The sequence below is a fragment of the Mauremys reevesii genome, linkage group 2 (assembly GCF_016161935.1).
Source record: "Mauremys reevesii isolate NIE-2019 linkage group 2, ASM1616193v1, whole genome shotgun sequence".
Lineage (NCBI taxonomy): Eukaryota > Metazoa > Chordata > Testudines > Geoemydidae > Mauremys > Mauremys reevesii.
The window spans coordinates 242,797,274-242,824,475 of NC_052624.1; the positions used below are offsets into that span (position 1 = coordinate 242,797,274).

The following is a 27,202-nucleotide window of genomic DNA, read 5'->3' on the forward strand; positions in this document are numbered from 1 at the left end:
ATCTGCCTAGCTAATGAGTTAAAGGGGTTAAAAGAATATATATGGTCCTTGTTCTTATGTATGCATATGAATAATTATTATTGAAATACTACATAATTCTTGCATTTACACATAAAAAATATATAATGTGCAACATTTCATAAAACATATATTATGTTATTATTTTTATATTGAGGTAATATAAAATCAATACATTTACTATATGTCTGTACGATTCATAACTTGGATGTCATCCCCAGAGATGTGGTGAGTTTATATACTGGAAAAAAATTAATCAAACTCTTAAATACATACAAAAGGAATGTAGTGGGGAAACTTCAATACCAATATACTATAAGGAAAACCCAGAGCTTTATTTATTTTACTGTCAATCTCTTGATTTGTTCCCACTGCATTGTGTGCTAAGAAAGTGAAAGTGCTTCCTGTTTAGTAGACAAGATTGCAATAAGGCTTATTTGAAGGTGAGCTGCATTGCTTTAAAAATTGTTTGAAATCCTTAGTGATTCAGAGTTTGATCCTGCTCCCATTTTAGCCACTGGAAAAGCTCCCATTGGCTCGAATAGTACAAGATCAAATCTGAAAGACTTTATCCTGTATACCTTATATATTGTGACGGGGCAAGGCCAGATGGCTATAGAAAAGAAGTGGGAGATAGATATATTAGCCTCAGGTTAAACAAATCCCTGGTACCAGGATAAGTAAATGGCAGCTGCTCCAGCTCAATTAAGACACCTGGGGCCAATTGAGAGCTTTCCAGAAGTCAGGGAGGATGCTAGGTTGATTGGGACACCTGAAGCCAATCAGGGGCTGTCTGAAACTAGTTAAAAGCCTCCCAGTTAGTTAGGTGGGTGTGCATGTCAGGGGCTGTAAGAAGTTGTACTGTTGGAGAGACTGAACTGTACACACCATATCAATCACAAGGAAGGAGGCCCTGAGGTAAGGGTGAAGTGGAGCTTGAGAAAGTGGGGGCTGCTGTGGGGAAGTAGCCCAGGAAATTGTACATGTCCTGTTCTTAAAAGGTCAGCTACCATAGCTGATACTATTAGGATCCCTGGGCTGGAGCCTGGAGTAGAGGGCGGGCCTGGGCTTCCCTCCTTTGCCCCCCTGATTAATCACATGAGACTGGGAGACAACAGAGACTGTGCAAGGGAGGGTTACTTCTCTTCACCTCCCTCGCTGGCTTATGATGAATATGGCTCAGTAGACTGACCCTTGTTTCTAGAGGGAGAAGGGTTAAGTGGAGGGTCACAGTGAGCCTCTGAGGCTAGCGAAATCCGTCAGGAAACGCAGGACCCACGGAGACAAGGACAGAGCTTTGTCACAATATGTAAGTAATTTCATAAAGACAGTGAAATTAGTTGTGTGACTCAAGTGTTCCAGAATCAAGTGCTAACAGAATATGGGCCTGATCCTGCAACTGTCACTTACATGAATAATGCTTGTGAACATGAGCTCTGGTCCTATGAAGTCAATGGCAGAGCTCCCTTTAATTGCATGCATGCAGGATCAGGCCCACCAGTAGTCCCATCAACTTCAGTGGGGCTACTCATCTGAGTAAGAATTAATCATGTTAGTAATGGTTTGCAGCAGCAGGTCTTATTAGTGAAGACGTAATGAGACAAAATGACTTCTGTTTGCTGTGAGTACCAAACATGAAACCATTTTTGGCAACTTATTTTGACTCCTACACAGCCCCTAAACAACTAGATTGGCTCAGGTTATAAATAGCCAATTATCCCAAACTGGCTAGGGTTGTACTGAATGTTTTTTCTTTCTTAGCTTGTAACACCACTGTCCTTGAACAGAAACTTAAGAAGGAAAGGAGATGAAAGGACAATGTGAATACATTTTCTTTTTTTTCTTGCAGTTGCTGTGGACTTTCTCTTTAATACATCTCTTCTGAATCCTCACTCATTGTAAGTAAGTGCAGATTGATCATACATTATCTGATTGTATTTAACAGAGATGAATCAGTAGAATTGCACATATGCAGTATATAGCACATGGATAGAGATGGCCTAAGTGGCAAAGATTGGATTTGGATCTAGCTCCAAAATCTGGGGTGTTCAGATCCAGGCATTTGTCTCAAGCCTATCTCTATATGCCAATATTTGATTTTGAATTTGATAGTAAGCCAGCAACTGCAGTGATTCTTGTGGGCAAAGGGGAAATCCCTCAGAGTTTTCTAAAGGCTTTCATCTTGAGTCACCACTCTCAGAAATCCTTTCTCCTTAACTGAGTGATTATATAAAGGGCATGGTTCTTTAGTTCTTGTCTCTGTAACAAGTCTTGGTTTTACAGCAGTTGTGTTAGTGGCAGTGGAGAAAGAAAAGGGACCATTGGCCTCTTGGGACAAATTTCCATAGGGTAATGCTATGGGAGCACTTAGTTTGTACATGCCACTATATGTAGAGGTGCTGGAACTAAGGGTGCTGGGAGTGCCACATTCCCTGGCTTGAAGTGGTTTCCATCATATACAGGGTTTACAGTTTGTTTCAATGGCTCTCAGCACCCCCCTATACAAATTGTTCCAGTGCCCCTGCCTATCTGTAAAAATTAGTTGCTTGCACACAGGGCCGGTGCAAGGATGTTTCGCGCCCTAGGCGAAACTTCCACTTTGCGCCCTCCCCTCACTGTGCGCCGGCCCTGAGGCACCCCCTTTGCGGCAGCTCCCCACCCTCCACCCTGAGGCACCCCCCTGCCCCAGCTCATCCCTGCTCCGTGCACGAGCACCCCAAGCATGCCATCGCTGCTTCACTTCTCCCGCCTCCCAGGCTTGCGGCGCCAATCAGCTTAGGCATGCTCAGGGAGGAGGTAGGGCAGGGGTGAGCTGGGGCGGGGAGTTCCCCTGCATGCTGCCTCCCCCCAGCCCTGCTTGCACAGCTACCTGTTCATTTATATGATTATTTGATTCACATTTGCAAATGCACAAATGCTGAGATTTATGTTTTTAACAGCTCTGTGTAAATTTCTGCACATGTTCATGTTACCTCTGAACATTTGGCTTTTTGTGCTGTGTTTCAGGTGGGGTGGGATTTTTTTTCCTTTTTGTTTTTTGCTGGTTTTTTTGCTGGACAGTACCCCACTCTCATTGTAGCTACAGCAGAAACAGAAATTGAAGAAGCAACAGCAGACCCCCTAGCTCTGCCTTGTTTGATGTTTAAGAACTGCAGAATAAGAGTCCCACTTAGGGTGGGAGATCCATTTTCTTTTATCAGCTATTAACTGATAAATCATTGTGATCAATTTTTGCTCAGTGGCTGGGTGTGACCTGTGAGTGGTTTTTCTGTAGTCTTTGGAAGTTCATATTGAAATGAACTTCTGAAGAGGAGGTCGGAGCAGAGCAGTTCTATCTGGGTACATTTTAGCATAAAAGGATGTGACAGGTGAATCTTATGCTTGTGCTATGCTAATGGAAAATGAAATGAATGGCAAACTAGAAGGAAAGTGATAATTCTTTGATCTTATATTTATATAAGGATTCTTATCTGAAGTTTCTTAAAGTACTTTAGAAACCAAAAAGTACAAATTATACACAGGGATTTTTTCATTTTTCACTAAGACCTAGTCTACACTACACAGTTTTGTTGACGAGTCAGGTTTCATCAACAGAATAACAGAGCTGTACACATTACAATGTCCCCCCCACCGATTTAACTCTCCTGCTACACCGACGTAATAAAACTACCTCAACAAGCAGCATAGAGCTTTTTTTTGAGCCGCGCAATGTCGGTATAGACATTATACTTTCTTATGTCACCCTAAGTGGCCTCCAGGAGGTGTCCCACAATGCCCATCATGATCGCTCTGGTAAGCAGTTTCTACTCTGTTGCCCTGCAGCCAGATACACAGACATTTGCCCCTTCCTCTTTAAAGGCCCAGGAATTTTTGAAATTCCACTTCCTGTTTGCTCGGCTCAGAGAGCTCACATCGCATCTTCCCAGCTGACCATGCCAGCTTTCCTCAGAAAATGGGCTCCAATGTGGAGTACACTGGAGTTACTGGATCTGTTGGGTCTGTGGGGAGAGAAAGCTGTGCAGACACAGCTCCAATTCAGCTGTAGGAACTTTGATGCCTACAAGCAGATTGCTCATGGCATGGATGAGAAGGGGAACAAAAGGGACACACAGCAGTGCCATGCTAAGATCAAGGAGCTGAGGCAGGCATACCAGAAGGCTAGGGAGGCCAACCATTGCTCTGGTGCAGCACTGAAAACATGCCACTTCTACAAGGAGCTGCTCGCCATCCTCGGTGGCGACCCCTTCTCTATTGCCGAGAGCCCTGCAGATACTTCAGGGGGAATGGAGGCAGCAGCCAGCAGAGTCAACCCTGAGGATGAAGTAGTGGATGAGGAGGTCAAGTTGGAGGAGAATGTGGGACAGGTAACAGGCTCATCTGGTGACGTGGTAAGCCAGGAACTCTTTTTGACTCAGGCGGGATGTAGCCAATCCCAGCAGTCTGGCTCTGGCATACTTGAAGCAGGAGGCGGGAGCTGCGGTAAGTACTCATTTTTCTGCAGCCCATGCAGAACTGCCTGCCTTGCCATCCCCAAATTCCCCACACACATTGCACTCATGTTCCCAGACCATCGCAGTACCCCTTGCACTCCACTCATAGGGACATTTTCCATAGTGACAGCTGGATTTACACACAGATGTGAGATCCTCACTTCAGAGAAATGTTAATCTGTGTATTTCTGTTTAATAAAAATCTAGGCTTTACTTGTGACCTACACAGGGTGGTTGCAACAGAAATTCATACACAGGCAATTGGCACATTTGAAGACTACAGTTAATGCTCAGGAAGGAATCATTCATACAGGGGTCATTCAAGGTAGCAAGTAAACAATGCCTGGCTCAATTCATTGCAGAAAGACATTCCTGGTACTGGGGCTCACTGTCAAAATGCTGCTTCAAAGCCACCCTGATTTGCCTAGCCCATCATTGGGCGCCTTTAACAACCCTGGTGTCTGGCAGCTCAAAATCAGCCACAAGGCTATCCACCTCAACACTCCCCCCACACCGCCCCGGGGAAACTTTTCCCTCTTGACTTCACAAATGTTATGCAGAGCACAGGGGGCTGCTATGCCCATGGGAATATTTTCCTCACTGATATCTAACCTGCCAAAAAGGCAGCATCAGTGACCCTTTAATCTGCCAAGCACACATTCTGTGGTCATTCTGCGCCTGCTGTTGAAGTGCTCCTTGGCACTGTCAAGGTTTCCAGTGTATGACTTCATGAGCCAGGAGAGTATGGGGTAGGCTGGATCTCCCAGGATCACTATAGGCATTTCCACATCTCCTGTTGGAATCTTCTGTTCTGGAAAGAAAGTACCTGCATGCAGCTTTCTATACAGGCTAGTGTTCCTGAAGATGTGTGCGTCATGCACCTTCCCTGACCACACTGCATGTATGTCAGTGAAATGACTCCAGTGATCCACCAGGGCCTGCAATACCACAGAGAAGTAGCCATTTCTGTTGATGTACTCCATCACAAGATGGTCTGGGGCCAAAATTGGGAATATGTGTGCCATCTGTCACCCTGCTGAAGTTAGGGAATCCCATGGCCGCAAAGCCATCCTCGATTTCCTGCACATGGCCCAGAGTCGCAGTCCTTCGTAGGAGGAGGAATTAATGGCCCTGAACACTTGCATGGCCACAACCCCCACAGTGGACTTCCCAACTCCAAAGTGATTTGTGACTGATTGGTAGCACTCTGGAGTTGCCACTTTCCACACAGTGATTGCCACTTGCTTTCCCACCGTTAGGGCAGCTCTCATTTTGGGGTCCTTGTACCGCAGGGAAGGGGTGAATTCCACACAGAGTTCAAGGAAGGTGGCTACTGCTTGTCATCCCATACCTGCATCACAATCCAATCCCACCGTTTGGTGCTTGTTTCCCAAGCTCAGTAGTGATGGTCCATTGTGTGCAACTGCTCCGTGAATGCCAGCATCAATCTTGAATTGTTTCTTTCCATGGCACACATCAGGGCAGGCCCTACGGATTCCTGTTCAAATTCACAGCTCATGAAATACTGCAGGATCAGCCGCGTTGTGTTCATAGTGCTTATCACAAGACTGGTGAGCAGTGCAGTATCCATGCTTTCAGGCAAAGACGGTGGGTGCAAAGTTTACAGGGGCAGTTGAAAAATGGCACAACATGCAGATGTAAGCCCTTGGAATTATGGGATGGAGAAAACTGCATCATGAGATGGTGATTCCACCCCCATGATGCACTGCGATCCATTCCCAGAATTCCTAGCAGGAAAAGGTGCTGGTTTGCACAGTGGGATAGCTACCCATGGTGTCCTGCTCTCTCTGTCGGTGCTAGAGCACCAACTGTGGATGCACTTCATCGACACAAGGAGCGTTGTGTGAACATGCACAAGCAACGTACTTACAGCAGTTTATGATCATCTATGTCAGTGGTTCTCAAAGCCGGGCCGCCGCTTGCACAGGGAAAGCCCCTGGTGGGCTCGGCCGGTTTGTTTACCTGCCGCATCCGCAGGTTTGGCCGATCACTGCTCCCAATGGCCACAGTTTGCTGCTCCAGGCCAATGGGAGCTGCAGGAAGGGCAGCCAGCACATCCCTTGGCCTGCACCGCTTCCCACCACGCCCATTGGCCTGGAGCGGCGAACCGCGGCCAGTGGGAGCCACGATTGGCCGAACCTGTGGATGCGACAGGTAAACAAACCAGCCCACCAGGGGCTTTTCCTGACCAAGCGGCAGACCGGCTTTGAGAACCACTGATCTGTGTAACTTAAGTCAACTTAACTCTGGTGTAGACATGGCCTAAATTGCAGCCACCAGCTGCACCTTGTAAAACAAGCCAGCTTATTAACAATACACAGCAGCACTACAGTGAAGAATATGCTATCTAGTAGAAACTGCACAGGGAGGTTAGGTCAGAAGAATGTAATTATTCAGTTTTACCCTAGGTATTGTGGCTAAGACAAGTGACATAGGATCTGTAAGTAGCACATGTCAAAACATTGATGTCGTCTCCATCAGCACAGTGCTCTTTAAACCATGGTAGAGCATTGGTGCAGTACATACAGAAATCGCCTAATGTTGCTTTTTTTCAAGGCCAATAATGCAAAACTACTGAATTTCACTTGGTGTTTTTCCCCTTACGCTATAACCCACAAATTGACCTAGGTTAGCACAAAAATTGGGCCCAGTTTAGTGTTCATCTCGGCTAGAAACACAGCCAAAGTTCAATAAAATATATGTGTAACTGAGAAAAAGTGGTCAGTTTTGGGTTTGTAATAAAACGGAAAACTAGGAGAATTTAATTTGTACTGGATGTCTCTATAGCAGTTCCCCGACAGCTCTGGTGGATGGGAAAAATTCCCATATGTTCTCCATCTCTAATTCTTAGGTCACACAGTGTACAACCCTGTCCAGTTTGTAAACGTGCCAGAGCTTTTTATGGCCAGCCAATGATTATTGCCTTGGAATTGAGCCCTACGGATATCCAGATTGCCAGTCCTCCCACAACTGCACATATGTCTGGCAATTATCAAGTTTGGGTCTAGACCTGATGTAAACAAATAATGAATGTTTTTTCGATGATAATTAAATGTTGTCAGAGTACTGGATTCTAAAAAAATGCAATTGTGTATAATTGTGCTGGTTTCCATCAACACATAATTTACTAAACAGTTGCCAAGGTGTTCAGTTAATGAAGAGCAGATTAATCAAAACACTCTCATGCAAGTACATTTGTTTCAAAGTTAAGCATTACTTAGAGTTTGCTAATAAACTTCCTGCTATGTTAGTACTTATTTAAGAGAGCACAAAAATAAGAGATGCACAAAGAAAACAGTACTTATGTGTGCTCCTTCTAATTAATCAAAGCTGTTAATTAAAGTACAGTTCTGTTCTGAACAGCTATTGTGTAGAAATGGTATCTTCATACTTCACAGACCTTCTGCCTATCTATATTCAGAGTCATAGCTGCTGACTTTAATGCCAATACATATTTGCTGGTTTTTACTCCTGCTAGCCCTAGATAGCCAACCTTGCGAAAGAGGGAATGAGCTGTATTCTATTCCTTTTAGTGTATCAGCAACAGAATTGCTTTCTAAATTCCAGTCAGTGACAACTGTGCAACCCCGCTGTTGTCAATGGGGTTGCAAAGGTGTCACTGAAGTCATAATTAGAACACAATGGGGTTCCACAGGTGTAACTGAGGTCCTAATTTGGCCTGGAGTACCTTGATTACTGTTGATTATGTGCCAGGAAGGAAGAGCCCAGTTTGACTCAGAGCCCATGTTGAGTTTTCAAGACTGGCCAGTGGAGGGGGGAAAAAAACCCTCTTTACTTGTAAATTGATCGCAGTTAGGATGGAAGTCTTTGAGAGATAATAAATATGGAGCCTAACCATGCTAATTTTACAGAGCAGAACTGCACTTTAGATGAGGAAGAGACCCAAGATAAAAGACTGTAGGAAGAAATTAGTGTGCAATAAATGGTCAAAGAGACTGAATGCAGGATTCAGAATAATAAGACTAAAATTTTATTTTTATTTTGGTAATTATTTCCTGGATTAATCCCTGATTTATGGGCTGAACCCTCACCCTACTGAATCACTGGGGGGGGGGGGAATCTCCCAGTGGCTTCAGTGTGACAAGGCCTGGACCCTAAGGGCTAGTCTACACTAGAAGCACTACAGAGGCACAGCTGCACTGATGCAGCTGTACTGCTGTATCATGTCTAATGAAGATATTCTAAGCCAATGGGAGAGAGCTCTCCTGTCGGCATAATAAAACCACCTCTGCGAGCAGCTGTAGCTATGTTGACAGGAGAAGCACTCCTGCCGATATAGCGCTGTCCATATCAGCGCTTAGGTCGGTATAACTTATGTCACTCAGGGTACGTCTTCACTACCAGCCATATTGGCGGGTAGCAATCGATTTCTCGGGGATCAATATATTGTGTCTCATCTAGACACGATATATCGATCCCAAAACGCGCTCCTGTTGACTCCGGAACTCCACCAACGCGAACGGCGGTAGCGGAGTCAACAGGGGGAGCCGCAGACGTTGATCCCGCGCCATGAGGATGGTAGGTAACTCGATCTAAGATACGCAACTTCAGCTACGTGAATAGTGTAGCTGAAATCGAAGTATCTTAGATCGATTTTTTTCCCCCTCCCCCCAGTGTAGACCAGCCCTCAGGGGAGTGGCTTATTCACAGCCCTGAGCAACATAAGTTATACTGACACAACCTGTAGTGTAGATAAGCCCTAAGAAATAAAGAGTTGTTTAGACATACATAAACTGTGTGTTAATATTTGTATGTACACTCTTCAATGCATTTGTAACTTTATGGGAATGTGAATATATATATTTTCACCAATATGGAAACCAGTGGTAGTCATTTTCCAGACACATTCCATGACTATATAGGGCTCATCCTCTTGTTGATCAGGAAGATTCTCAGGGTATGTCTATGCTGGAGCTGTAAGGTATAATTTTCAACTCGGGCAGACACATGCATGCTAGCTTTGACCGATCTGGCATGCTAAAAATATCAGCATAGCTGCAAGTGCATGGGTGGTGGGATGGGCTAGCTGTCCTGAGTACAATCCCATCGGAAACCTTAGGTACATACTCAGGTGGCTAACCCATTATGCCACCTGTACAACCATGGCTATGTTTCTATTTTTAGAGCACTAACTTGATCAAAGCCAGGCAGGTTCTATCTACCCAAGCTGGACACTCTACCTCTTGCTCCAGTGTAGATAATCCTATTACTTGCTTCAGGCTTTCCGGAGCAGTTTCCCCCCAGCTATCAAAATGGAATGTGCAGCCTCACCCAAGTCTATTAATTACTCATCCAGTACAGTGGACACCTTTTCCCCCAAAGATCAAGAACATCCCCTCTGCAATGTATCTACTCTAAACTGGATTCTAGCACATTCAGAGTTGCAGGTTCACTGGCACATGTACATCTCCTGCAATACCCTATCTCCAGGCCTCCACATTACACCCAGAAACCTGTAACCTGTTTATTTTCAAGCTAATTTTATGTCCAGGCCAGTTGGGCGATTAATGAATATCTATCCATCTATGGCATTTCTGAGGTGCGTATCACCAGGGTATCTAAATGTCATTATAACTTTAATGAACAGCTGCTTCCCATTAAAAATAACTGTCACTCCTATTGCTTAAATTAAACTAGTTTAAAGTAAAAGGAACATTTAGTTTAGGCAGGGGTTAGCTGCTATTTATATCCAAAAGTCAAACTTATCCTAGACTAAGAGTTAGTTTCAAATTATGCTTTTTCTGCTGCTTTGATAGCTTACTTGAAAGTGCTCCATGATAGTGGGATCCAGACAGAAGAGATGTTAAAAACAAGTCCATGCATCACCATTTTTGTCATCTTTATAATGTGGATATTTGTGCAAGGGGACTGAACTGTGCTCTGCTCTGTATTAAAGCACTTCCAATGTTTGCATTTTATATTTAAGATATCAACATAGGTGCTGCTGGACAGAGGATAATTGGGCCATTTTATCATGTCCAGGCACTATGTCTTTCCTTAGAAGGCTAAATAAAATTGTCAGGTCTTTAGTTCTTATTATCTCTGCAACAAGTCTTAGTTTTACAGCAGTTGGTTTAATAAGGAAGGAGAAGGGTTGGAGCAGCTTGACAGCAGAATGGCATCTATTAGTGGCTTTGATGATTTTTGAATGCTCAATTATCAAAACTCACTAGGGTGCCAGATACAAACTTACTTGAGTTAGATATGCTAGGAGTATTCTAATCCTTCTGCCACATGATTAAGGGCAGCAAAACAGAGCCGGGTTCAATATACCTAGGGTACTTTTTGACAAATAACTAAACCAGCTCAAGCCACTGACCAGAAACCTAGAAAATCTAATTTATCCTCCCTGAGTTCCTTTAAGAGGCAGAAATTCCCCACTCTCACTCTGAGACTGCATACAAAGAAATCTTTATTTGGGGGAAGGGAACACAGTCATAATTTGGCAAAACACAGCAACAGAATATATATGCAAAGAAATAATAAAACACCCTCCTTCCAGTAACTTTAGCAGGAGTCTACCTAACTCTCTTCTCACCCAACAGTGAGTGGTGGTAGTCCTTTGGCTGCACAACTTCATACCTCCACCAAACCCCATTCCTGCAGCTAGCAGCAGTCTGTGAGCCTCTTTACAGGTCCCAAATGAGCTGCTTGCCTAATCCCGCCAGGAGGTGCCACCACCTAACCCAGTTCAGTGATTCAGCTTTATCAAGAGGTTGAATAGACAGGGTCTCACTGGAGTCCACTCAGCTCTGCTCCTGTCCTCCATGTCATCTCCTGCCATGGAATTCTCCGTGGTAGCTCTTGCAACAAAGTCCTCAGTCTGAGTCGTCTCTTGCTATGGAGCCCTCAGTCTTCACGGGAGGGGAAGAAAAACACTTACGACTCTTGAGCAGAGTCCTGGCTTTTTGGAAATGAGCTCTTTGCCACAAGGACACAGCTCTTTCACCAGAGCATCTCTGGGAGCCCAATATTCCCTAAAATACAGATTCATGTATATGATGATTTCCCATGTGCTGCTAGAGGAATTGTGGATAGGTAGCCTAAGCAAATGAAGCTGTGCATGTTAGCACATTTCCCTTTTCTCCAACTGAGGGAGTAGAGAGCTCTTTCCCCTTTGAAGCTTCTGGCCAGAGGGTTTGCACTATGCATTTCCAGTGTCATCTTCCTCTGCTTTTGAGTGCTTTGCAAAGTCAAGAGAGGCCCAAATGCAAATCCTGTTCTAAACATTTTAAAACTTCAAAATTTGAGAGAGGATTTGGAACCAACTTTGTGGCTTATGTCTATTTCTGGTGTGAGCCACCAAAAGGTATCAACTCAACCCTAGTTCCAGCTATGTTCCATGGAGGCTCTACCTTTGGGTACCTGAGCATTCTCTCCCTCAGAAAATAAGAAAAACAAAGTAGAGTAAGATAAGTGTACTTTTATTGAAATCCTATGAGTCATTCACAGCTGTTAACTCACTGGAATAGCTCCTAGAGATGAAAGATGCAGCTGCTCTGGGGACCCAGGGCCTGATTCTGTTTTCACGCCAGGGTAAATAGAGTAACTCCAGTCAAACCAAAGAAGTTATACCAGTGTAAAGCTCAGGTAAGTCAGAGCAGAGTCAAGCCCCCAGACTTGCACTGGGGGGGGCTCCAAAGCAGCAGCAGCTGCTGGATTTCATTGAACAACCATGCCAGCAACTATACTTAAAGCAAATTAGAAGGCCCCATCTAAAATCTGGACCTGGAGTAGCAACTGACAATATCCTTGAACCAGCCAAGGTTCACTGAAAATTTGTTTATGGCTGCAAGTTCTCCATGGAACATATTTGAGATTTCCCTTCCCCACTCTACCTGGATATCTGTGAACGTTTCTAGGCTGCTTGTAGTGCGCAGCTAAGTTCTAATTCTTTGAAACATGTGGATAACTGGAGTTACAGATAAATTCATATAGAAATGGATTTCATTTTGGATTGGGGACAGGGGGGATGAATCTATATTTGGGATCTTCTGAAATTCAAATAATTAGAGTTTACATGCATTTTGAATATGAGCCTGGTTTGTTGGGATAAAGGTCAAGTCAGATGGTAGAAATTACATAATACTGCTGCTCGGTCTGGATTGGCTGAGCCTGTCTCATGTGATCAGGAGGGTCAGCACAGCACAGCAAAAGTCCATTTCCGTCGGTTTCTCAAAAAGAAAAAGAAGCCGAATTTCAGTTGAATTGTCTGTGCTAGCTGGAAAAATCTAACTTTTCCCTCTCAGCCCCCAAACACTCCCCAACCATAATAACCCCCCCGCCCCACACACACACACTCTTTCTCCTAGTCTAGCCCCTGTGCCTGGCTGGCTGGCAGGCAGGCATTGGCCTAGTTAGCACAGTTATTACCTTCTATAATTCCTTTAGGATCTGACTTTATATTTGGCCTAGCAGTTACTCTAGTTATTACAAAGGGATATGTACACATTCTCTTGTGATATCAGCCTGTGGCCTACAGCATATTATTGCTGGATGGAAGCCTACACACAGTACACTCTTGTAATTTCCTCAGTTATTGGGAAGTATTTTTAGTATTGTTACCATTTAACATTTAATCTGGTAGAATTATGTTCTATTTTTATAGGGGAAATGTGTTGATACCATAGATAGGAGTTAAACATCAGACTGAAGGGGTAGTGCATTATTCCTTGATGGAGTTTGGGGCATGATATGGGAAGCAGGGTGGGGAGAGAGCCCCTCCAAGCCTTACCAATTACACTGCATGTCTTCATATCAATCAGTCCATCATTCTATCTATCATATCTTATTATTAGATATCAGAAGCTGAAATGTGAGTTGGATTTGGCTGGGCCTTAATATCTGATATCCATATGTGGTGGTGGTAGAACAGTAGTTACTGGAGTCAAGGACACTGACTTCTGTCATATGCTGGTGGTATGAACATTTTATAACCCTAGCCAATGTCAGGTGATTGGGGCTAGAAAATATAGTTCAGACTCACTTGTCAGCACCCGTGCATAACTCACCTTTATTCCACAGTGTAAGAAGAAAACTAAATCTTTGGCAAAAAATGGAGGAGATGAAGCCACTTGAATCTCCCTCTCTGAAGGGAACCTAGTAGATAGCTGTAAGAGGATGGTTGCAGTGCTTCAAATTTTTCCCAGAAGCAAATGTCATTATCAGACAAGGAAAGGCCTACATCTGCCAGGTCCAGAGGCACTGGAGAGCTAAAGTTCGGCTTAACAATTGTGGATTGTTTTCTTTTCTAAAACTTTTGATTTGCTCATCTTCAGTCCTGTGACTGTCTGAGTTTAGTGCACAGGTCAGATTCAGCAGTGATTTGGCAACATTAGCAACGCTGCCTCTTGCAGACTCAGAGGCTGACTACACATGTGCAACAAAACACAGTCTTGGGTAAATATGAACATGGGATTGTGTGTTGGCACATTGTTTATGAATATGTGGCTGTGATGCATGAACAAAACCAGACTCCAGGGATCACTCAAGAATGTTGTATGATTTGGAATTTGGAGGCAGAAGTGTCTGGGATGGTTGGTAGGGGAGATGATTGCTTAAAGATATTTTAAAAATGTTTGGGATTTTAGATTTCTTCCAAAAGTCCCTTTTTGAATGTTCAAGAATCTTTATCTGATGGTCTAGTTTATGTGTAAGCTATCACTGCTACCCACTGCCTGGTGGGTGTCACTCCTGTTCATGTGCATGATTTCTGTTTACCGAGAGAGTTAGCAAAGCTGCTCCTTTAATTCACCAGATACAGGACTGAATTTTGAAGATGAAATTCGTGATTTCTATTCCTGATACCATGTGTATGCAGTTGGGTTGACTTCTGTAGTAATTATACGTTTGAGGCCATGGATCATTAAACACACTTCAAACAAGCAGCTCCAGTAGAAATATGCATTCTCTACATCTTGGGACTGCACCTGAATTCAACCTCAGAATGACCTTGGCAGCTTGGATATAACTTCGGATTGGAAAATTTCAGTGCTACCTGCAAAACCAGATATTTTTGAAATGACTGAAAACCATCTCTGGGAAAATTTGCAATTATTGCAAGTAGTCATTGATCTGGAGAGAATGAGTGTGTGAGAATGATTCTGTAGTCCAGTGGCTATAATACCCCCTGCTCCAATTAATATTCAATTATTTATGCAAAGTGGAACAGCTTCAGCAGAATAGACTGAGAGAGCCCTGCTCCACAGGCCAGTGGTTAGGGCATTCTCCTGATACATGATGTGGGAGCTCTACATTCAAATCCCTGCCTTGTATCAAGCAGAGAGGGGAATAGAATCTGTGTCTTCCCACCTGGTGAATGCTCCAATGATTAGGCTAAAGGGGGGAAGGGAGGGGATGGTTACTGGCTATTCTTCTGGCCATTTTCTGTGAGTTTAGCCAAGCTCTGAATGCATCTATTGGACTAGTCCCTAAAGGCAAGCTAGGTGGGGAATGTCTCATTTGTGAATACCACTAAGGTTTGGGCATAAGTAAGGTGGAGAGTTGCTGGGGGGTGTCAGGACTTAAGCAGCTATATGTGTGCTCATCCACTGAAATTTAGGCACCAAGGGGAACTTTAATGATGGAAACCTAGGCACCTACTGGGTTAGGCTGAGCAGTGGTTTTGTGAATGTCAGTGCTGCCTCAGTGTTGGACATAGGCACTTAAAATGTCTGTTAGGCATCTCAGTTCCCTTTTTGAATCCCACCCTTAATGGAAGCCCTGGAGGTGATGGGAAGAGCAAAAGATTTCCCCCTCCCTTATATGAATAGGCAGTTCATTATGGGGAAAATATTTATTTGTGAACAAAATGCTAGCAATACTTCTAGGATTATGTATTGAAACCCATTCAATGGTAACCTGGAAATACTGTAAACTTATTTTGTGCAATTTAAGCCATTAAATAAATTTTGTTTCTTCAGTGGTACATAATTTCACACATTACAACAGTTGCACTGGCCTGAATCATTAGTTAATTGATTCTGCAACAGTTTTTAATTAATGGCCATCCATCTATAGAAGCACCATGCAAAGGGAATGGTTTTCCCCCACACACATTGTCACCGGTGCTTTACTTACAGTTAGAATAGATTCCTAGATTTTAAGACAAGAAAGGACCATTATGATCATCTAGGGCTTCTAGGCTAATCTCCTGGAGAACATGGAATGTCACTCAGTGATGCCTTGATCACGACCACTAACCTGAAGCTGAAGTAAAGCACTTTATTTTATAAAGAGACATCCAATTTTGATTTAATGACTCCAAGTAATGGGGAGTTTAATAGGCATGAGATCCCGAAAGGCAAGAGAGGTGGCAGGAAAGTAATATATCTAACTTCTAGAATCCAAACGACTATAACCACAACACTTGGCTTCAAAGAGAAAATTCTACAACAAATGATTAGTGTGTGTCAAAGTGCTTTTTGCTGAGTGCATGAGACACTGGAAAAAAGCCTTGGTAAACAATACTATTTCCTTATCCCAGGCACCTGTGCATCTCTGCAGTTAGGTCGTTTGCTCTTTAACTTGGAAGTATAAAGTGTCTGGACGGTGCTATTAGAGCTAATTATTTTCTAGAGTCCCTGCTGCACAGTCAGCAAGAATACTCTTACAGTTCTTTTTTATGAGCGTTTGGAGACATAAACACCTCCACAGGTTTCAGTGCTGTGTTGTATGACAGTTAGCAGCAGGGCGGGGGAGAGTGTCTAGGCAGTAAACACACCAGCAATCTGATTACAGAGAAAGATCTGAAACAACAGCTACACCGATGGAAAGTTCAACAGTTGTCTTTGCACTGGTTGGTGCATTTTTTTCAATAAGAACTAGAAATAGTTCTTGTATATCAACATCCTGCTATGAGAAAATTTAAAAAATGAAAAAGAATAGAGATCAATAGCAGGAGGCACCAACCACATAAATGCGTCTCCCTGCTAAAAGTTGTACCTTCTTATATACAGAATCTTTCATCTCTAGGTAATTGGGCCAGACCCAACCCTTGGCAGTAATGATAAAAAAAAGGGTATAAAACGATGTGGGAAGATGAGGCCTTGAAACATAAACCCTTGTATCAGAGACCCGGTATGAGGCCTAAGGCCTGAACTAAAGTAATGGTCAAGACTTTGCTAACATAAAGGAAAGTTAAGCTGTGAGCCAGAGGCAGGCTCTGCTCACAGAAGCTGGCAAGGAAAGGACTGATGTTGCAAAAATATACATACCTAAAAGGTACTGGACACTAGAGATACCAGAACACTCCAATACTTGCACATTCTATACACATAACAAGGAACAGGCTGACCCATCCTAAAGACAGGGGAAAAAGGGTAATATGATGGATAGAGTTGTTTTGTTCAAACCAACATGTACAAGGTGAGAGGCGGCATCTTGCTATGTGGAGGAGTTGCACCTCAATATGTCAAGAATGATGTGTAACTTGTTTGTACCTGTGTATAAGAATGCATCCCTGGGGCAGTGTCTCTGTCCAGCCTAGGGGGCAGTGGAGTGTCCTGCCACTGACTGAGCTGTGTCCATTGTCAGGGAGCACATATGTACTAGCAGAACTGTAGCCATCTGATCTGGGGAGCTAGAGGCTGTGTTTCATTTGGCAATAAACCTGGCCAGGTGCCTTTGTACCTTATCAGAGTCTGTGGTCATTGGGGGTTCTCTCGGGGTCTAATTTGTCGGTGATCCGCAGAGCCGGAGCAGTTCACAGAGGGAACATACACATATATCAACATTGAACAGATCAGAGCACCATACTGGTGATGTCTGACAACAAATGATGGCTATTTTTTTGACCTATTGGAAATAAATTTCTGGTCTCTGTTCAGTTCCTTATGAGCAGAGAACTCTACATCACAAAATTCACTTCCCCTCCTGGCACTCATTGGCCTGGTTGTTGAAAGCCTCAAAAGAGATACGAAGGCTAACTATCCCTGTCAGCTATGAGATGGTCCATTTAAACCAGGGTTGAGGGAAATTGGCAGGTCTGTTTAAGGGAAGTCTGCCTTCAGGCTAACCTTCTTCTGTTAATAAATGCAAGATATCTGTCTCCTGCTCTGCCGATCTGGCACTTAAAATGTGAAGAGTGTCTTGTAACATCAAGATATACTGTATCTCCAGCTCTGGAGAATTTACAGTAGACATTGGGGCTGGGAGGCAAAGTATTATTTAAAAAGTGGCATGTTAATAGAAATATTTTATAGATCAATCATAGCCATGAGAGCTTTAGAAGTGAGGGAAATATGATTTCTATATCAAATATCTGTCAATGCAGAAATGTTCTTAGTGAGTACCTAACATTTACTGTTGACTATATGTAATAATGTTATCAGGATTACATTAGCAGTGAAATACACAACTATTCCATGAAAGGGCACCTGGTATCCTTGCCACAACCTCTGGTCCTTACATCCATAAATACATTCCCTAGCACATGGAAAAGAAGAGCATAGTGAACATGAAGGCAAAAGCTGTTTAAACAGAACATAAGAACAGCCATATTGGATCAGACAAAGGTCCATCTAGCCCAGTATCCTGTCTACTGACAGTGGCCAATGCCAGGTGCCCCAGAGGGAGTGAACCTAACAGGCAATGATCAAGTGATCTCTCTCCTGCCATCCATCTCCACCCTCTGACAAACAGAAGCTAGGGACACCATTCCTTACCCATCCTGGCTAATAGCCATTAATGAACTTAACCTCCATGATTCCTGGTCCTCTGCTTATGTGGGTGGGAGTGTAGAGGGGCATAAGAACAGAAAGGATAAGGAGCTAATCCTGAAGTCCTTCCTTGCTCAGGCTCAGATTGCTTCTTCACACAGAGATAGTCACTAACAGGAGAAGAATTCAAAGTCCTATAGATGTCATATAGGAGTGAGATCTCCCCACCTGTGGATCTGCAGGGAAAGGACCTCAAGTATGTCAAGGCAGGAGCCAGCTGCCAATGATATTTCTGATTTTTATTCTAGTCCATGACCCTCTCCGCCACCTCCCAGCCTTCTGTCAACACAACATAGCTGGACTGGCCTAAGGCTGCTCAACAGCAGTCAGATAACGGACCTTGGGATAGTTAGTACTGCTTCAGCCAGCATTAACTTTCATTCCATTGTCATGATGCTTACAAATCACTTCTGCCTGATGTGATGGAACTGGAATGTCTCTGTAATAACTTATGAATACTATATGTTGACCTGGCTATTGAGTTGTTTACCATATTACTATATTGGTTTAGTTTAATAGGGGCTGTAAGGAAAACCAACCAGGAAGGGAAAGAATGACTCAGGAAAAGCCATTTCTTCACAAATACTGCAGGGTTATTAAGGGAGAGTGCCAGGACAGGAAAAAGCCCAGGAACACAGGAGAGCAAAAGGAAGATAGCAGTTTGAAAAAGAGCACTCTCTCAAGACGGGGGAGTTGTTCGAGGGGAGTAGACTGACACCAGCATCTGCTGGGTTGCCTGAAGAAGTTAGGCCTGCCTAGGCTGCTAACAGGGGTTGATAAGAATTTAGGTAAGAGACATGCATGTAGTAGACTAGCTGAGGGTTAAAGTTCTTTTTCTCTAATGCTTTGTTCCTACAATGAACACAAACAGTACTTTGGTTTGAAGAAGGTTGTTCTGTCACTGAATACCACTGGTCAGACTCCTGAAATGAAGAACCACAGATATCTGAACTCAGTCAGACTTGCTGGTTAAGCGTGGTTGATACACCGGATACTGTAGCCCAAGGCTGGTTTAAGAGGGGGGAATTGCGGCTCCACCACAAGAGAGGTGAAGGGGTGCCAGGGACAGAGGTGCAGACAGTCCTGTAACTGGGACACCTGGCCTTGGTTAGGCACCTGGAGAGTTGTGACTTCTGCTGTTCTGCTAAACTTTGTTTCTTTTAGTGTAACATTGACCTTGCAACTCACTCCCACCCATTTTCAGATTTATCAACCTGTTGCAGCCTGTCTGACATGGACATTGTGAGCTGTCTGTGGCAGGGGCTGTCTTCTTGTTAACTGCACAGTATTTAGCAAAATGGGGCCTGGTCCTTGACTAGGATTCCAGGGTAATACAATACAAAAAGAATTCTTATTATTATTATTAGCATTGGGCTACCTCTAGATGGTGCTATGGAGCATGACCAGACCCTCACTCTGCCCTTTTCACCTTTCATCTCATCACCAAACTCTCCAATTCTTTTCTGAGCAGAGTTCCAGTGGAACAGCTGTGCCTGGAAGGGGGAACTGGGCCTGGAGTGAAATCCTTATAGTGTACAGATCCCTGGAATAGGGTCTGAGCCTTAATTTCTACTTAGTCCTTATTCAGATAAAATTCCCACAGACTCAGCAGGAGTATTGCCTGAATAAACACCTCAGGGTTTGTCCCATAAAGCTGTTACATTTTAAAATATATCTTAAAGAAATTTTGCCTCATCTAGAAATTCACACTGAAAATCTGCAGAGTCGTATAAGATCTTTATAAGGGTTTGAAAGCTGATGGCTGTATTGCAAAATAGCCTTTCTCCCACATTCATGTTCAGATCTCAGGCACTGAAATTGCTGAGGCGCATGAAACTTTTGGAAACTGAGCGGCCTGGTGTTTGACATGGTAAAATGTGCAGGATGTTTAAAAAGGATGATGAGATAGTTGTATGCTGCTCTGCTCGCTGAAGGAAAGGATAGAAAGGGTGGAGGTGGATGGAAACTGGAAACATTGGCTTGTTTGAATTTGTATTGAGAGTTTTGTTTATGATCTTCTGTATGAACAGCAGTGTATGACTCAATAAAAGAAATTGCTTGATTCTTTTTTAAGACATTGCTATTGTATTTAGTGTTGGCACTTGAGTTAAACTCTGCAATTTGGAATCATAGAATCGGAGTTGAATCAATACACTAACATAAATGAAACTTTTTCCTAGAAGCAGATAACATGAAATTATCTCTCTGAGCTAACTGAATCTATATTTAATGTCCCATGCCCCTTCACCATGCTGTTAGCCTGACAATACCATCTTGTTTTATAGTATTGTCAGTGGTAAATGGAAACTCAGGGACCTTAAACTCTCATTTCTTCCCAGCTTTTAAGAGTTTGTTCCACAGCGGAAGTGTGTGTGACTGGGGCAAGGTGCAAAATGAGCCAAGACAGAGGGGAATGCAGTAACTTATTAAGGGATTTGTCAGTGAAATACTGTAATCTTCCACCTATCCTGCACACTCACTCTGTGTAAAATAATTGTTAGATTCTGGAAATAAACCAGCACAAAGCGATAGGGAAGCTGGATGCTGTTATTTATTTCCCCTTCTAGCAGTAAGATTTTGGGAGGCCAACAGCTGTTATGGAAGATAAGTCTCTGATTCCTTTTAATCTTCACAGCTATAGCTGACTTCCATCTCACCTTCTGAACAGAAAGTTGCACACTACACTATTGAGGAAGTTTTCAAGGTTTATGTTTAGGAAACTGATGTAGTGGCATTTTGTTTCTCCTCCTGCTCTCTTTTTTCAGTAACAATACCCCAGCTGCAGTATTTACAGTTAAGTGAAAGGCCCTGCAGGTATAGTGTGACACAGAAAGGTTAGGTTAAAGACATCTCAGGTATAGCGGAAGGCAGGAAGGGCAGGCTAAAGACACTGCTGTGGAAGATCGTGTAATGCAGGAGGCTGTGCTGGCCAGTGGCCACAGCTATCTAGTTTCCCTTTAATTTGAAGGCTCTTTTCTTTATTGTCACCTATTTTTTTTCATTATCATAAGAATAGCTTCACCTATGCATAAATTAAGGGGATCGTCCTAGTGTGGTAATGTTTTCTTCTCCTAAGTAGGAATGCAGAGGAAATTCCTATTTACCTAATATGGACCGCTGCTGTTTGTTAATCTATTAGCATCTTTAAAGCACCTATTCAGAATCTGACTCCATGGACCTCACTTTCTAAGGTGTGCTGGTGACTAATTTCCCAATGGAGGAGTAAATGGATAGCATGAAGCTTGGTATTATTTTGTTTGAGAGTTAAAATACAGAGGGAGAGCAGAGATTTCCTCCCCTCCTTCAAACTTAAGTCATTATAGGAGACTCAAGCTGACAGTCTGACATCACAAGTGAAATAAATTATCCAAGTCTCTGGGAGTAATTGTCCATGGCACAAAACAGCCACACAACTCATAAATCAAGGGTTCTGCAGGTAGAGGGGGATCTGCATCCATGGAGATACATGGCAAAGCCTGCTTGCTGTAGGGTTCTAGCCGTGCAATTCTAGGCAGCATGGCTTACGAATAAAATTGGCTGATGGCCTTATTGATTCAGATACTATGGTGATTAATACAGTATAAGAACCTATTTAGAATGGATTAGAATAGAATGTATCCAGTGTGTTAAATCCAAATATTCTTAAGGGGTCAGGTAGGAAGAAATAAAAGTGGTTCTCTTTTCCTTTTGCTCTCTTAACTTTGCATTTCCCCTCTATTTTATCACAGTCCCCATACCCAACTCCCAACCCTACTCTGATTCACTCCCTAGTGTGAAAAAAGACTAAATAGGAATATCAGTTCATCTTCCTTTCCGTTTTAACAGACAAATAGAAATGTAAGGGCTATGGAAAATATAGCAATTTTAAAACAATTTTGATTAATTATTTTACCACATTTTACCCTGACCTTCAAACCTTTCTTCCACTGCAGTAATTCACAAGGGGAGCTTTTCTAAAGCCAAAAATAACTTTCCTGGTATAAAATGAACCTGCTTTTCATGCAGACGCAGAGGCTAGGTAATGGGACATGGATCTTTTCACTTTCAAGTCAGTGAATCAAATCTGACCCAAGGCCAAAAATCTTTACATTCTAATAGCTACCCAGTAGCCAGTATGACGTGAGTTGGTGATCTCAGTCCATTTCTTAATGGAAAGGTGTCCTCACCATAAAAATACCCAATGTCACAACTGGTTTCTTTGTTGGCAGTTTTAGCAGAGACCAAAGACTGAATGAGCCCCAGAGAATTAATAACCTTAGCAGTGATCCTGTTCAGACTGGACTAACCCACACTGATGAGAATCCAATTACCAGTTCACTGCCAGTCCAGGGCTTTTCAATTCACTAGTAGACAAAATTGCCTCTCACTAGAAACTGAGATCTGGTCTACACTCCAGACTTACATCGGTATAACTACATTGCTCAGGGGTGTAAAAATCCACACCTCTGAGCGACATAGTTATACTGACCTAACCCCCGGTGTAGGCAGCACTATGTTGGAGGGAGAGCTTCTCCCGTTAACATAGCTACCACTTCTCAGGGAGGTGGATTAAGTATGGGCGGGAAGGCTCTCTCCTGTCAGCATAAAGTGTCTTCATTAAAGCACTACAGTGGCTACAGTGGTGTAGCTGTGCCAGTGCAGCGTTTTAAGTGCAGACCTGCTCTCACAGTTAGCACTTGTTATTTATACAGCTCTCAGAAGTTTGCTAGGTGCTTCCCAGGACAAACTGAAAGTCCAAATCCCTGCCTCAGTGTTTTTTCCAATCTAACAACAACATAATCAAAACTCAGCAATGAAGATGTTTTTTTCCGAAACCAGGCAAAAGTTCATTCTTTTACTTCACATGCAACTCTTGTTTGAATCACATTAGTATATAATTGCATAATATGAAAGAGCTGCATTCCTGGGGAGGTGGGGGAGTCATCCATTGCTATCTGTCATTCATTCTGGGCCTTGAATCTCTCTATTTTTGTGCTTCCTGACTTATTAAGCTAAAGCTGACACCAGCTGTGTAAAATGGCACAAAATTGCTATTCTTCCACAAAAAGTGAGTCATTGACATGACTAAAAGAAATAAGATTATCTTTCCAAACAGACACTAAATAAAAAGAGTGGGAATACAAAATGGAAAAATCAGCACTTCTTTTTAAAAAAAAAAAATCCTCCAAACTTTTTTGTTTACTTTCAATCTTGCACAATACGGACCTGACCGAAGAAGTGCCGGGCACTTACAGGTGCTGTAGAAACCAATGGGGTTTTCAAATAGTCAGCATGTCTCTGGCTTAGGCCCAGTAAAAGTTAAAAGTAAGGTATGGCAAAGCACTTGGGATAAGATTAGTACCAGCTGAAACCTTCACCCAAAATTTGTGTTGAGTCTTTAATAGAGTTTGGAAAATGTATTTTATATTCTTACCCACCTCATATTGTCTTCATTTTTTGGTGCCTCTGTGTATGTTCCAGACAGGACTGGTAGCAGCAGTACCTAAATACCACGAGAAAGCCTGGTCTCATAAGGTCTAGACCACACTATAAAGTTCAGGGCTCCAATGATCCCTTGGAGCCCACGGCATGATTTTACGTGTCCCCCAGGAATGAAAATGTGGTTCTTAGATGCTCCACAATTGATTTCCAGTACAGCAGCAGCATGAATGGGATCAGACCAAATCCAGATCTGCTGTGATCGGAGAGTGATAAGTAAAACTATTCTAGCAGGAGAGTCCTTACTGCATCGATTGATGAATTAATCAACAGAATTTGTAAGAGCCTCAATGTATGCAAAGCTTGCTCCATGCTTGGGGTCTTACCAGATCCTCTTAGCAGGAGATTCTGGATATTTAACTGCCTTTAACCTTCACCAGGGACCTTACACTCCAACCTGCATAGAAAGAGAGAAGTTACTCCAAATAGATAGATGGCTTTTGAAGAGCTACTCCTTATCCTTGCTTTGTACTATGGGATAGGTGGGGGTGTAGAAGGAATTGGGCTACCAAACTATATGTAGGCCAAGGATCTATAGGTAAAACTGACAGAAGACTCTTACAGTTGAGGCACTATGCAGCTATTGTACATGCCACATTTATCTTCGTTCTTTGACCACCATCAAATCTAGGAGATGTTCAAAATCCAAACTTGCTCCTGGACCAGAATTTACCAATGACCCCTAACTCTATACTGTGCTGAAATGCAGGCTGGACTACTGGGGGAAGGATTTGTCTTGTGGTTAAAGGACATCACTGGCATGCTCCCTGAGGATGTGTGCACTCAGCAGCAGCACCTACTGCTGTCTTGAAAAGTAACACAGGTTCCCTGGGCCTTGATGGTAAATGCTAGCAGGGATATGTTCCCTTGCACATGCCTTCAGCCTGACTGGCCATGCCCCCTTAATATGAAAAGTCCTAGTTGATGCATTTGTTCTATCTGCTTTCCCCTGGATTTTATTCCCCCTGTGTTCTTTTGCCAGGTACTCAAGGAGGGAAAGAAGCTGTCTGCCAGCACTTCTTCCCCTGCCCCTCAGGTCTAGCCAGAAATACTGGTCTTATGCTGGCTGTTCCTGTTTCCTGAATGTTTGAATCTAATGTGAAAGCACTTGATCTGTCAGCTACAACTCCCTGGGTCAACATATTAAATATTTGATCAACTTCTCATTTTATCACCAAATAAACTGTATAAAGATGAATGAGCTTCTCTTAGGGTACGTCTACACTACGGGACTATTCCGAATTTGCATAAACCAGTTTTGTAAAACAGATTTTATAAAATCGAATGCGCGCGGCCACACTAAGCACATTAATTCGGTGGTGTGCGTCCGAGGTCCGAGGCTAGCGTCGATTTCTGGAGCGTTGCACTGTGGGTAGCTATTCCCTAGCTATCCCACAGTTCCCGCAGCCTTATTTCCGGGTTGAGATCCCAGTGCCTGACGGAGCAAAAATCATTGTCGCGGGTGGTTCTGGGTAAATGTCGTCAGTCACTCCTTCCTCCGGGAAAGCAACAGCAGACAAGCATTTCGCGGCTTTTTTCCCTGGATTGCCCTGGCAGATGCCATAGCATGGCAATCATGGAGCCTGTTTTGCCTTTTGTGACTGTCACCGTATGTGTGCTAGATGCCGCTGACAGAGGCGATTCAGCAGCGCTACACAGCAGCATGCTTTTGCTTTTGCATGACAGCAGAGATGGTTACTAACCATACTGTACCATCTACCAATCCATAAATTGGTAAAAAGATGATCATGGTTACCAGTCCTTTTGCACTGCGCCATCTGTTGCTGTCATAAGTGCCCCTGGCTGCTCTTAGCCAGGGGCGCAAAAGCCAAAATTGGGAATGACTCCCTGAGTCAATCCCTCCTTCATGGTATCAAAAAACAGAATCAGTCCTGCCTAGAATATGGGCAAGTGTACTAGAGAACCACTGTATCATAGAACCAGAGAGCACAGCTGCTCTGTGTCAGATCCTGCAGGAATGATGAGCTGTATGCTATTCACAGGGGGTGCTCCTGCAACAACCCCACCTGTTGATTCTGTTCTTCCCGCAGCCTTCCTGGGCTACCATAGCAGTGTCCCCCCACTTGTGTGATGAAGTAATAAAGAATGCAGGAATAAGACACAGTGACTTGTTAGTGATAAATGAGTGGAAGGCAGCCTCCAGCTGCTATGATAGTCCAGACAGGACATTAAGGAGTGTGGAGGAGAGGAGCCAAGCATCCCTCTGCTAGTCCAGGGGCAATTGAATCTTTTCTTTACACATGAAGGGTGGGGGCTGATGAAGCTCAGCCCCCTGTTGCTATGATGAAGATGGTTATCAACCATACTGCACCATCTACCATGAAAAATTAGGTGCACATGATATTGGGGGACCTGACAGATGCTAGTCGGCATGGTTACCAGTCCTTTTGCACTGCACCACGTGCCAAAAAGCTCATGATGATGAGGACAGATACCAGTCATATTGCACCATCAGCCACCCATAGCGGGGGAGGTGGGAGCAAGGATGCTGGTGTTGACTGCTGCAGCATTGCGTCTATCTGCAGCATTCAGTAAAGATAGGGTGACATGTTAAATAGTCACGAGAGGATTTTTTCCCTTTTACTTCTGGGGTGGGTGGGGGGGGTGTACATTGCCGAGCTATGCCCTGAACCACCATGGACACTGTTTGTTTGACCCTAGAGGCACTTGGAGCTCAGCCAAGAATGCAAATGCTTTTCGGAGACTGCAGGAACTGTGGGATAGCTTGAGTCCTCCAGTCCATGAGCGTCCATTTGATTCTTTGGCTTTCCGTTACGCTTGTCACGCTGCAGTGTGCTGAGTCCCTGCTATGGCATCTGTCTGGAGAATTTTTAAAAATGATTCTGAATTTTGTCTTCTATAACGGAGCGCTGATAGAACGGATTTGCCTGCCCTTACTGCAATCACATCCGCATGGTCCATGCTGGAGCTCTTTTTTATTTTGATTTCGGACTGCATCGCCACCCGTGCTGATCGGAGCTCCACGCTGGGCAAACAGGAAATATTCAAAAGTTCGCGGGGCTTTTCCTGTCTACCTGACCACTGCATCCGAGTTCAGATTACGGTCCAGAGCGGTCAGTGGTGCACTGTGGGATAGCTCCCGGAGGCCAATACCGTTGATTTGCGGCCACGCTAACCCTAATCCGATATGGCAATTCCGATACTAGCGCTACTCCTCTCGTTAGGGAGGAGTACAGAAACTGGTTTAAAGAGCCCTTTATCGATATAAAGGGCCTCTTGGTGTGGACGGGTGCAGTGTTAAATCGGTTTTATGCTCCTAAAACCGGTTTAAACACGTAGTGTAGACCAGGCCTTAGTTCCTCTCCCTTCCCTCCCACAAAAATCAGTCAAGATGAGTCTGGTTCCCTCCCTCAACACCATAAAGCCAATTTTATTACAGCTACTGAGTTTTGCTCTTACTGGCCTATTTCTGTT

The 27,202-nt window shown here is 43.6% G+C and overlaps 1 long non-coding RNA gene across 1 annotated transcript in view; it reads left to right on the forward strand.

The window, feature by feature from the left end:
• Positions 1 to 828: 828 nt before the first annotated feature.
• The window catches only part of LOC120396620, an 88,371-nt gene continuing 61,997 nt past the window's right edge, over positions 829 to 27,202 (forward strand). The window contains exons 1-2 of the long non-coding RNA XR_005593255.1: positions 829 to 936; positions 1,868 to 1,916. This is a non-coding gene — a long non-coding RNA (uncharacterized LOC120396620). The remainder of the gene's footprint in view (positions 937 to 1,867; positions 1,917 to 27,202) is intronic.